This window comes from Cervus canadensis, chromosome 30 (assembly GCF_019320065.1).
Source record: "Cervus canadensis isolate Bull #8, Minnesota chromosome 30, ASM1932006v1, whole genome shotgun sequence".
Lineage (NCBI taxonomy): Eukaryota > Metazoa > Chordata > Mammalia > Artiodactyla > Cervidae > Cervus > Cervus canadensis.
Window position 1 is genome coordinate 9729735 of NC_057415.1, and position 12465 is coordinate 9742199.

The 12465-nt window shown below is 38.7% G+C and overlaps 1 protein-coding gene; it reads right to left on the bottom strand.

The window, feature by feature from the left end:
• LOC122431941 (protein FAM205A-like) overlaps nucleotides 1-12465 on the bottom strand; it is a 45129-nt gene that overhangs the window by 21760 nt on the left and 10904 nt on the right.

The following is a 12465-nucleotide window of genomic DNA, read 5'->3' on the forward strand; positions in this document are numbered from 1 at the left end:
TTATCTTTATAAACATTAAAAGGATTATATTTCATTAATAGTGAAAAGAGAATCCCTATTGTACTTATCTTTTTTGCATTACATATTCTTGAATTTTTCCTTGCTTTTGAAATTTGGTGCAGTTCCTCCCATTGACATTATTGTACATAGGTAACACAGTACCAAATTCTGAATGATGTGATTAATATAAACCTAACAAAACTGAGCCAGTTATTTGAGTTGCAAATGGAGACTTGAAGTGCTAAATGAAACAATCCAAAGGAAACTTTTTTAAATACAGATTCTAGCTAAAGAATTCAACTATAAGAAAATCGTATTTATATAATGTTTAGTATTTTTGAAGACTAGTGAGATTTCTTTAATAATTTTAACTCTTTAAAAAGCAAAAGCTCATTGTATAGATATTTCCTTTTTGCTGCTAGAAGGAAATATCAAGAGAAAAATTGATTTCTTTGGTGAACAGTTGGTAATGTCAAATCTTGTTTGTTTGGCTGACTGATTTGTAAGCCTCAAGTACAGTAAGCTGAATTACAGCTCTTTGGCCTCAGAATTTTCAATAACAGAATTGCTGGTTAGCTATGATGAACCTTTTATTAGAAACTTGCAGTTGGTGATATTACATTCTCTCTATATATTTAAATGAGAGGTTTGACTTCGTCTCAATTTAGAAATTTGTTCAAAGCTCAAGATGTGTATGTATATATACATGCACTTTTGTATGTGTATATACACATGTAAGCATGCAATTTGTCTGGTTATATGCAGAATTTCTATTAAGATTTTTAAAAGGGACAAGTAATATGGGGTTGATGTGTTTATCTGAGTTGATTAAAATTTTGTATGTTACCAAAATTTTTAAAGTAACAGTCAAATGCTAAGTTGTCTACTTGGCTACTCTGACACCTTAAAAATTGAGTTTACACACCTACACAATTATATGTTTATATGGTGCTCATTTGTTATCTTAAAGATAATGCGGGACTATAGTAGTGAGATGGATCCTACCAGCCACTCTGTTTCACTACATTTTAGTCAAAATTGAGTTCATTCTTAGTATTCATTAATGAAAGTCATAAAATAACTTGTACTAGATGGCCCAAATCACAGAAAAAAGCTGAAGAGTGGATTAGCTGACATTCCATACTAATATAATTGTTTATGCTTTCTTTAAATTAAAAAACTAAACATAAAATCTCAGAAGTAGTTTGCTGCTAATATATACATATGTTGTATAAAAAGGTATATTTTGGTTTTGTTAAAACCCTTGTTGACTTTTCTACAGTGAATGTTTTTTTAACTTGATTTAATAAAAATGTTAATTTTGAAACGGAAAAAAAAAAAAAAAAAAAAACCTGTGTAATGGCTTAAGTGATTTACCTTTTGTTTTATTAATTATATTGGAGTATAGTTGCTTTACAATGTTGTTTTAGTTTCAGGCATATAGCATAATGATTCAGTTACACATATATTCATTCTTTTTCAGATTCTTTTTCCACATGGGTTATCACAGAATATTGAGTAGAGTTCCCAGTGGGTCTTTGTTGATTATCTATTTTATGTATTGCAGTGTACATATGTTAATCTCAAGTTCTTTTTTATTCCCCTCTACCCCAGGTTTCCCTTTTGGTAATCATAAGCTTGGTTTTGAAATCTGTGAGTCTGTTTCTTTTTTTTAAATAAGTTAATTTATAACATTAAAAATTAGACTCCACATGAGTGGTGCATGCCTGCTAAGTCACTTCAGTTGTATCTCTGTGTGACCTATGGACTGTAGCTTGCCAGGTTCCTCTGTCCATGGGATTCTCCAAGCAAGAATACTGGAGTGGGTTGCCATGCCCTCCTCCAGGGGACCTTCTCAACCCAAGGACAGAAGCTGCATCTCATATGTCTCCTGCATTGGCAGGCGGGTTCTTTACCACTAGTACCACCAGGGAAGGCCCCACATGAGTGATATCATATTGTATTTGTCTTTCTCTTACCTCACTTAATATGATAATCTCTAGCTCCATCCATGTTGCTACAAATAGTATTATCTAGTTCTTTTTAATGGCTAAACAGTATTCCAGTGTATATATGTACCACATCTTCTTTTAAGTGATTCATTTTCTTATTGTGATTTTCTTTTTCCTGTAGGTTTTTATTTTCTATTTAGAGAAGATCTTTTAATATTTCTTTTAGGATATGTGTAGTATTGTTGTATTCTTTTAATTTTTGTCTGAGAAATTCTTTATCTCTCTTTCTGTTCTAAATGATAACCTTGCTGGGTAGAATATCCTAGGTTGTAGGCTTTTACCTTTCAGGACTATGAATATATCTTGTCACTCCCTTTGGCCTGCAACATTTCTGTAAAGAAATCAGCTGATAGACTAGTAAGTTCCCTTGTGATTAATGTTTTGCTTTTAATATGCTTTTCTCTTGCTGCCTTTAGAACTGTCTCTTTAACTTTTGCCATTTTTATTATAATACATCTTGGTGTAGGTCTATTTGGGCTCATCTTCTTTGGGTTCCTCTGTGCTTCCTGTACCTGGACATCCATTTTCTTCTTTAGGTTTGGAAATTTTTCAGCCATAATTTCTTCAGATACATTTTCAATCCCCTTTTCTCTTTTTTCTCCTTCTGGGATCCCTAGTATGTATAGATTGGCTTGCTTTTATATCATACCTTAGGTCTCATATACTGCTTTCATTGAAAATTTTTTGTGTATTTGCTGTTCTAATTGGGTAATTTCTATTACTGTATGTTCCAGATCACTTATTCATTCTTCTGCACTATTTGGTTTGCTGTTTATCGCCGTTAGCTTAGTTTTCATCTTGGCAGGTGAGTCTAATTTTGATCTGCTCTTTATAATTCTAATTCCTTGTTATAGTCATATGCTTTTTTAATCAATAGCCTTTCTTATTTCCTTCAGTATTTTTATTACCTCCTTTTTGAACTTGCAGTCTCATGGACCGGAAGCCTCATGTTACATTGTTCTTTCCTGGGAATGATCCTGACCTTTTAATTGGGAGTGGTTCCTCCACTTCTTCATTTTACTTATATTCCTCTCTGTGTGTGCTAAGTTGCCCAGTCATGTACAACTCTTTGCGACTTCATGGACTGTAGCCTGCCAGGCTTCTCTGTCCATAGGACTCTCCAGGCAAGAATACTGGAGTGGGTTTCCACTCCCTTCTCTGGGGGATCTTCCTGACCCAGGGATCAAACCCAGGTATCTGACATTGTGGGCAGATTCTTTGCCATCTAGGAATTTAGGAGAAAGTTATCTATTGTGGTCTTGAAGAGCTGTTTTTATGTGGGGACCTCCCCTGTGTAGTCTGCATGAGTCTAATGTTTTTGATGTGAGGGCTGTTTACAGTATGGATACCCTCCACAGCTTTTCTCAGTGTGTGCTGGCTGTTATTCTCTTGACAGGGGGTGTGATTAATATTGCAGTGACTACAGCTGCACTGTATGTTGAATAGGGCCTCCTCTTTGCTCTGTGGTTGTCACATCCCTGTCAGGGGCAGAGTCTGTTCCCCAGTGGTTGGGATAGAAGCCCCCAGATTTGGTTCTAAGCTGCAGTGTGAGGTGGGTGGGACTGGAGTGCTCCTGCTGGGAGAGGAGCTACTAAGTATTCCTTTGCAGGAGCTGTGGTGTTGCCTGTCACTTCTGTGAGCTCACAAAGTACACTGTCCTTGGCCTCGTCTCAGCTGTGGGCATCTGCCTGGATGTCCCTCAGGTACTGTGCCCACAAAGCTGCTGATACACTTACATCCAGCTGCTGGATCCACTGTAGTTGTACACCATTGTCCCCATCCTGTGAGCTATAGGAATCAGCCCAGACTGCAGCCCCATTTCTTTGTGTGTGTGCCTGCCACTGCTAATGCTGGACCCCCCTCCAGCCATCGGAGCACCAGTAATCTCGGATGTCTTGCAGCCCCTGCACTTACAAAGCCACCAGTGGTGCAAATCTGCCAAAATCACACAGTCACAGGGAACTGGCTCAGATTTCAACCCCAACTTCGCGTACGAGAAGCCTGCTGATGCTTGTGTGCTCCCACAGCTCCTGGTGCAGGCCCTTAGCCAGTGTGAACACGTGGAGGAGGAGGCGTCTATGGTGGGGCTTTCCCCCTCTCTTTGCATGTGTGTTAACAATAAGGCTGCTATGGAGGACCTGGCTCCATTCTGTGCAAATCCCTGGTTGTGGCCCAGACCATGCTCTAGCCCCTTTGGGCTGTCTCTGCACAGCCAGTCCCAGCCCTCTGTGGAAGCCCATGTTTCAGCACCTAGGCCCCATGCATACCACCAAGGCATGTTTCCAGCTGGAGAGTGCAGCAAGGTGGCTGGGACTGTCTTTGTGGTTTTCTCTGTGTTCCACCTGCAGAAAGTCAGCTGCTGCTCTCTCCCCAGTCTTTGCAGTTCCCTATTTGTCCTGACTGATCTCCCACCAGTGACAGGGGTTCCCAGAGTGAGGGAGCCTTCCCCCTTTTTTAGCTCCCTCCCAGGGGTGCAGGTCTCGTGCCAATTCCTTTTTTTCCATGTTGTCCTACCTGGTAACGTAGTGCCCTTTCTTGTAGCTTTGGTTGTATGAGATCTCCAGCCAGTGTCCAGTAGGTATTCTGTGAGACTTGTTCCAAATGTAGTTGTATTTTTGATGTGTTTGTGGGAGGAGGTGAGCTCCATTTCCTTCTGCTCTGCCATTTTGATCTCTGCCCTCTGCAAATATGTATTTTTTAAGATTTTATTTAGTTATTTATTTTTGGCTGTGCTGGGTCTTTGTTGCTGCACCGTTTTGTCTAATTATGGCAAGCAGGGGCTACTCTCTAGTTGCAGTGTGCAGGCTTCTCATTGTGGTGGCTTCTTGTTGCAGAGCACAGGCTCTAGGGCATGCGGGCTTCTTAGCTGTGGTACGTGGGCTCAACAGCTATGGCTCCCAGGCTCAGTAGTTATGGTACATGGACTTAGCTGCCCTGTGGCACATGAGATCTTTCTGGATCAGGGATTAAACCCATGTCTCCTGCATTAGCAAGTGGATTCTTTACTGAGTTACCAGGAAAGCCCTCTGAAAATATTTTTGTTATTTGATATTAATGATGATCTTTTTTTTTGCCATGCAGAAAATCTGTATTGTATGAAGTAAAATTTATTAGCCTTAATATTTTGTTTTATGGCTTCTGTGTTTTAAGAAAACTTAGAAGCAGGGCACTCAAAGCCAGTGCTCTGTGACAACCTGGAGGGATATTATGGGAAGGGAGGTGGGGGGGGTTCAGGAGGGATGGGACACATGTATACCTATGACTGATTCATACTGATGTATTGCAGAAACCATCACAGTATTGTTAAGTAATTATCCTCCAATTAAAATAAATAAATTTAATTTAAAAAAAAGAACACTTAGAAAGGTTTAAGTTCTCCCCAGTTCTTCAGGTACTCAGTTTTATTTCTTGATGCTTACTCCTTTGCTTCATTTAGAATTTATATTTGAGTAATGTTGCTAGTTGGTACTTGTATTAGTTACAAATTGCATTCTAATACATGTAACAGATTTAACTACAAAACAGTTTCTCAGGGCCTTTTGGATTCTGCTTAGGACAGAGGGAAGCTGGAGATAGCACTGCTTCCACTATTACAACAACAACCAAAAAAATCACAAGACAATCTTTAAATCCACAACTTTTGGGAATTTGTTGGAGAGCTGATGTTTCAGAGCAATCTAATTAATCTTAATCTTAGGAAAGCCAGGAGCCTCCAAGGAGATATAGCACAGATGCACTTGCTTATTTGAGACTGACTCCATACCTGGACACCATCAATCTGGTAAGAATTCAGTTCTAGGTTTTAAGGAATTGCTAAAGGCCAAATATAGGCCAGTGTGAGAATTCAAAAATACTTCTGGGAGCCACAAGTACATGGGCAATCCACACTCACTTGTAGGCTCTTCTCCAAGGATCTTACCATGTGTTCTTATGAAAGATTGGGGCAACATGCAAGTCCTGAGAAAGTTTCTCTTGTGGTACAGGCCTGTAGGAAAGGAAGAACAGCCACTGCAGGGAAAGGCATCAAGCCCTACCCAGATCCTTCTCCCTTGTCTTCCCTATAGAACAAAAGCCTTAAGCTGCTGGTGAAGGGCAGTAAATCCTGTCATTAGACAGCAAATCTTGTATTGGTGAAGACCAGCTGCAGCTGGAGAAAGAGGAAAAAAATCCCTGCCCTATAGGGGACCCAGATCATTAGAGATTTTCCAGCGGAATGTGGGGTAGGATCATAAGGAAGGCCTTAACACTAAGACCTGGTGGTGGTGGGGTGGGTACAGTGTTTATCTAAAACTGACACTGAATCAGAAAAAGAGAGAAAACCTCTCTTTCCCTGTCAAGGAGACTTGTAAGCATCAAGTAATAGGTAATAGCAATCTACTGCTAACATAGCATCAGGAAGATGTGAAGCTGAGGGTGGGGCAGACATTGATAAAATCTGTGGACAACCAGCCTCAACAATAAACACAGGTAATGTTAGGTAAATTTGAAGCCTGCAATACACTGACAGTATCTATAGCACAAACAAAACCCAAAAGCAAGTCAGCTCTTGAGTATACTGACTCAATCTCTTACACTAAAGTCCTAGCAGAAGGAAAGGTGTGCCTATTTCCAGGCATAAAAGCTATTTACCTCAGTCTTCATTGCCTTGCAATAGATGTCCAGCTTTCAACAAAAATTATTACAAGGCATACAAAGAAGGAAGAGAAAAATCACACACTATTAAGAGACAAAGCAATTAACAGAACCAGACTCAGATATGATACAGATACTGGATTTATCAGATAAGGAAATTAAAGGAACTATGATTAATAAAGTTAAAGGACCTAGTAGAAAAAGTGGAAAGCCTTTAAAACTAGGTGGGTCAATTTCAGCAGAGAGATGAGAACTCTAGGACTAAAGAATCAATTGGAAATACTAGAAACAGAAAACACGGTAACACAAAGATTTCTTTTGTCTGGCTCATCAGTAGTTTTGACACAGAGAAGGAAAGAATCGGTGAACCTGAAGATAATTCAGTAGAACTATCCAAATTGAAATGCAAAGAAAAAAGTGGAAAAAGAAACCCCCAACAGAACAGAGCATCCTAGAGCTGTGGGACAATACCAAAGAGTCTGATATATGTGCAATTGGCATCAGAGGAGAGAGAGGGAGGGAGGGAGGAGAGGAGAGAGAGAAAAAGTGAGAGAAAGAGAAAGCAAAAGAGACAGAAAGTGGGGAGGGGAGAAGAGGAGAGGGAGACAGAGGAAGGAAATGGGACAGAAGAAATATTTGAAGAAATAATGGCCAAGAAATGATTTTCAAATTAATGACAGATATAAAACCACAAATACAAGAAGATTAGAGAATATTAAATAGGATAAACAACTAAAAATACAGCTAGACATATCTTACTTGAACTGCTGAGAACTAAAGAAAAAGGGAAGATCCTGAAGGCAGCTTGAGAAAAAAAACTACATAAAGAAGAGGAAATTACAAACAGCAGACTTTTCATAAAAAACTATATAAGCAGGGAGACAGTGGAGCGACACTTTCAAAGTAGTGGAAGGGGAAAAAAGGGTTAACCTAAAATTCTATAGTAAGCAAAAAAAAGTTTCAAAAATTAAAGAGAAAGCCTTTTTCAGACCAATAAGCTTTCTCCTCTTTATAAAAATAGGAAATTGGCTGCCAGCCAGTGATTCTCCCATTTCTTATCTAACAGAACCCCAATTAAAAGAAATTGAGATAAATTTAATCATTTCAGAAATAAGCTCTATACTCATTAGGCACTCGATCCCCATTCACTCATCTCCCCAGTCCCTGTCAAACACTCATCTGCTTTCTATATCTATGGAATTTCCTATTCTGAACATTTAATGGAGTCATACACCATATAGCCTTTTGTGTCTGGCCTCGCTCACTTAGCATAGTGTTTTCAAGGCTCACTCATGTTGTAGCAGGTATCAGTACTTCATTTTTATAGCTGAAGGCATTTCATTTTATGGATATACCACATTTTGTTTATCCATTCCTTAGCTGATGGACATCTGCGTTGTTTCTGCCTTTTGGCTATTATGAGTAATGCTGCTATGAACAGAATTGCTGGGTCATATGGTAATCGCCTTCGTGGGTCACAGCCTTGTCATGGTGAAGGGGCTTGCATAACTCACTGAAGCTATGAGCTGTGCTGTGCAGGGCCATCCAAGATGGACAGGTTATAGTAAAGAGTTCTGGCAGGAAATGGCAACTCGCGCCAGTATTCTTGCATGGAAAATTCCATGGGCAGAGTCCAGGGGGCCACAGAAAGTCAGATATGACTGAGCAACTAAGCAGCAGCAGCAGCAAGGCTACAGTCAATGACAAAAGCAAAGAGGCTAAAAAGCTGAGCAGAAAATTTAATGGATTCATAGAATAGAGGAAAGAAGAATTAAACTATGAATAAAGTTACTACAAATGTCTGTGTGCATCTGTGTGGGCCTGATAGGAGGGGCTCCAGTAAACACTATGGACTTTTGTTTGGGACCCTGAAAGGCCCATAGCAATAACTGGAAACAGACAAACCTTCACAGGGACTGAATCCTCTATGTCCCTGACTGAACTATGGTAATCTGGAATTGATGGTTGGATGGCATCACTGACTCAATGGACATGAGTTTGAGCAAACTCCGGGAGTTGGTGATGGACAGGGAGGCCTGGCATGCTGTAGTCCATGGGGTCGCAAAGAGTTGGACACGACTGAGTGACTGAACTGAACTGAACTGAATTTGGAATTCCCAGTGCCTCTAGCTTACCTTCCACCTATAAGAAACCAAACAAAGCCTGACAAGGATAGTGTGAGGAAGAGAAATTACAGGCTAATCTCACTTATGAACATAGATTTTACAAGCCTAAACAAAATATTACCAAACCAAATCCAATAAATAATAAAAACAATAACACACTATGACTGAGTTGGCTTTATTTCAGGAATGCAAGGCAAGTTTAGGATTGAAAAAGCAATCACTACAATTTCGTTCTTATTCTTTCTAATAGAATAAGAAGAGTTATACAATTCTTATTAATTGTATTAATTAATAAAAGTAATTAATAAAATAAAAAGTAATAAATATAAAAGAATTTGATAAAATTTATCAAAATTTGAATATCCATTCAAGAGATAAAAAGTTTTCTTAAACAAGGAATAAAATAAATCTAATACAGACTACTACTAAGCAAACCTATATAAAGAAGAAATGTTGAAAGCTTTTCCCTGAGATAAGGAGTGAGACAGGTATGCTTGCTATCATTCTTTATATTCAATATTATACTGGAGGTTCTAGTCCATGTAATAAGGCAAGAAAAAGAAGGAAGAGGGTAAGGATTGGATAGGTGGAAAAAAGTAGCTATAATTCAAAGATGATTTATATGTTGAAACTAAGTCAATTTAGCAAGGTTACTAGATAGAATTATACTTAAATATCATATATATATATATAGATATATAGTATATATATAGATACATCCATATATAGATATATAGTATATATAAAATCAATAGAATTTTATACAACATTAGCAAAAAATTCCATTTTATTTCCTAAGGGAAATAAAAATAACACAATTTACAAGATCACCAAAAATAATCAAACAGCAAGGAATAAATCTAACAAAAGGTGTGCAAGAGCTTCATGCATAATTTACAAAATGTTATTCAGAGAAATTAAGAGAAAACAAATAAATAAGGAATATACCATTTTCATGTATTATCAATATTATAAAGATGTCATTTTTCTCCTGACTTGATCTATGATTTCAAGAAAATATCAATCTAAATATCAGTGATAATCTTTCATGTGTGTCTGAAAATTGACAATCTGAGTCTAAAATGTATATAGAAACGTAAAGAACCAAGAACAGCAAAGACAATCATGAAGAACAAAAATCATTTACCAGGTATCAAAACTTGACTTATTATAAAGATACAGTAATTAGAAAATCTGGACATCACCAGATGGTCAACAACGAATCAGATTGATTACATTCTTTGCAGCCAAAGATGGAGAAGCTCTAAACAGTCAGCAAAAACAAGACTGGGAGCTGACTGTGGCTCAGATCATGAACTCCTTATTGACAAATTCAGATTGAAACAGAAGAAATTGAAGAAAGTGGAGAAAACCACTAGACCATTCAGGTATGAACTAAATCAAATCCCTTATGATTATACAGTAGAAGTGAGAAATAGATTTAAGGGACTAGATCTGATAGAGTGCTTAATGAACTATGGACAGAGGTTCATGACACTGTACAGGAAACAGGAATCAAGACCATCCCCAAGAAAAAGAAATGCAAAAAAGCAAAATAGCTGTCTGAGGAGGCCTTACAAATAACTGTGAAAAGAAGGGAAGCGAAAAGCAAAGGAGAAAAGGAAAGATATTCCCATTTGAATGCAGAGTTCCAAAGAATAGCAAGGAGAGATAAGAAAGCCTTCCTCAGTGATCAATGCAAAGAAATAGAAGAAAACAACAGAATGGGAAAGACCTAGATCTCTTCAAGAAAATTAGAGATACCAAGGGAATATTTCATGCAAAGACGGGCTCAATAAAGGACAGAAATGATAGGGACCTAACAGAAGCAGAAGATATTAAGAGGTGGCAAGAATACACAGAAGAACTGTACAAAAAAGATCTTCATGACTGAGCCAGATAATCACGATGGTGTGATCACTCACCTAGAGCCAGACATCCTGGAATGCGAAGTCAAGTGGGCCTTAGGAAGCGTAACTACAAATAAAGCTAGTGGAGGTGATGAAATTCCAGTTGAGCTATTTCAAATCCTGAAAGATGATGCTGTGAAAGTGCTGCACTCAATATGCCAGCAAATTTGGAAAACTCAACAGTGGCCACAGGACTGGAAAAGGTCAGTCTTCCAATCCCAAAGAAAGGCAATGCCAAAGAATGCTCAAACTACCGCACAATTGCACTCATCTCACACACTAGTAAAGTAATGCTTAAAATTCTCCAAGCCAGGCTTCAGCAATATGTGAACCATGAACTTTCAGATGTTCAAGCTGGTTTTAGAAAAGGCAGAGGAACCAGAGACCAAATTGCCAACATCCAATGGATCATTGAAAAAGCAAGAGAGTTCCATAAAAACATCTATTTCTGCTTTATTGACCATGCCAAAGCCTTTGACTGTGTAGATCACAATAAACTGTGGAAAATTCTGAAAGATATAGGAATAACAGACCACCTGACCTGCCTCTTGAGAAGCCTGTATGCAGGTCAGGAAGCAACAGTTAGAACTGGACATGGAACAACAGAATGGTCAAGGCTGTATATTGTCACACTGCTTATTTAACTTATATGCAGAGTACATCATGAGAAACACTGGGCTGGATGAAGAACAAGCTGGAATCAAGACTGCCAGGAGAAATATCAATAACCTCAGATATGCAGATGACACCACCCTTATGGCAGAAAGTGAAGAAGAACTAAAGAGCCTCTTGATGAAATTGAAAGAGGAGAGTGAAAAAGTTGGCTTAAAGCTCAACATTCAGAAAACTCACGGCATCTGGTCCCATCACCTCATGGCAGATAGATGGGGAAACAGTGGAAACAGTGTCAGACTTTATTTTGGGGGGCTCCAAAATCACTGCAGATGGTGATTGCAGCCATGAAATTAAAAGACGCTTACTCCTTGGAAGGAAAGTTATGACCAACCTAGACAGCATGTTGAAAAGCAGAGACATTACTTTGCCAACAAAGGTCTGTCTAGTCAAGGCTATGGTTTTTCCAGTGGTCACGTATGGATGTGAGAGTTGGACTATAAAGAAAACTGAGTGCCGAAGAATTGATGTTTTTGAACTGTGGTGTTGGAGAAGACTCTTGAGAGTCCCTTGGACTGCAAGGAGATCCAACCAGTCCATCCTAAAGGAGATCAGTCCTGGGTTTTCATTGGAAGGACTGATGTTGAAGCTGAAACTCCAATACTTTGGCCACCTCATGTGAAGAGCTGACTCATTTGAAAAGACCCTGATGCTGGGAAAGATTGAGGGCAGGAGGAGAAGGGGACGACAGAGGAAGAGATGGTTGAATGGCATCACCAACTCAATGGACATGGGTCTGGGTGAACTCCGGGAGTTGGTGATGGACAGGGAGGCCTGGCCTGCTGCGGATCATGGGGTCGCAAGGAGTCAGACACAATGAGTGACTGAACTGAAGTGAATTAGAAAATGTGATACTGGTGCAAGAATAGACAAAGTGACACAACAAAAGAAAGAATACAGAAACAGGCCTATAAATATACAGATGTTTGATTTATGACAATGTGGCACTGCAGATCAGTGGAGAAAGGAAGACCCTTTTAAGTAAACGCAGCTAGGTCATTTAGATATCCTTAGGTTAAAATAAAGGAAGCACCCTCTACCTCAAACTATGCAGAAGATTCAACTCCAGATGTACAGTATATCTAAATGATGAAAGTAAAACCACACAATAAA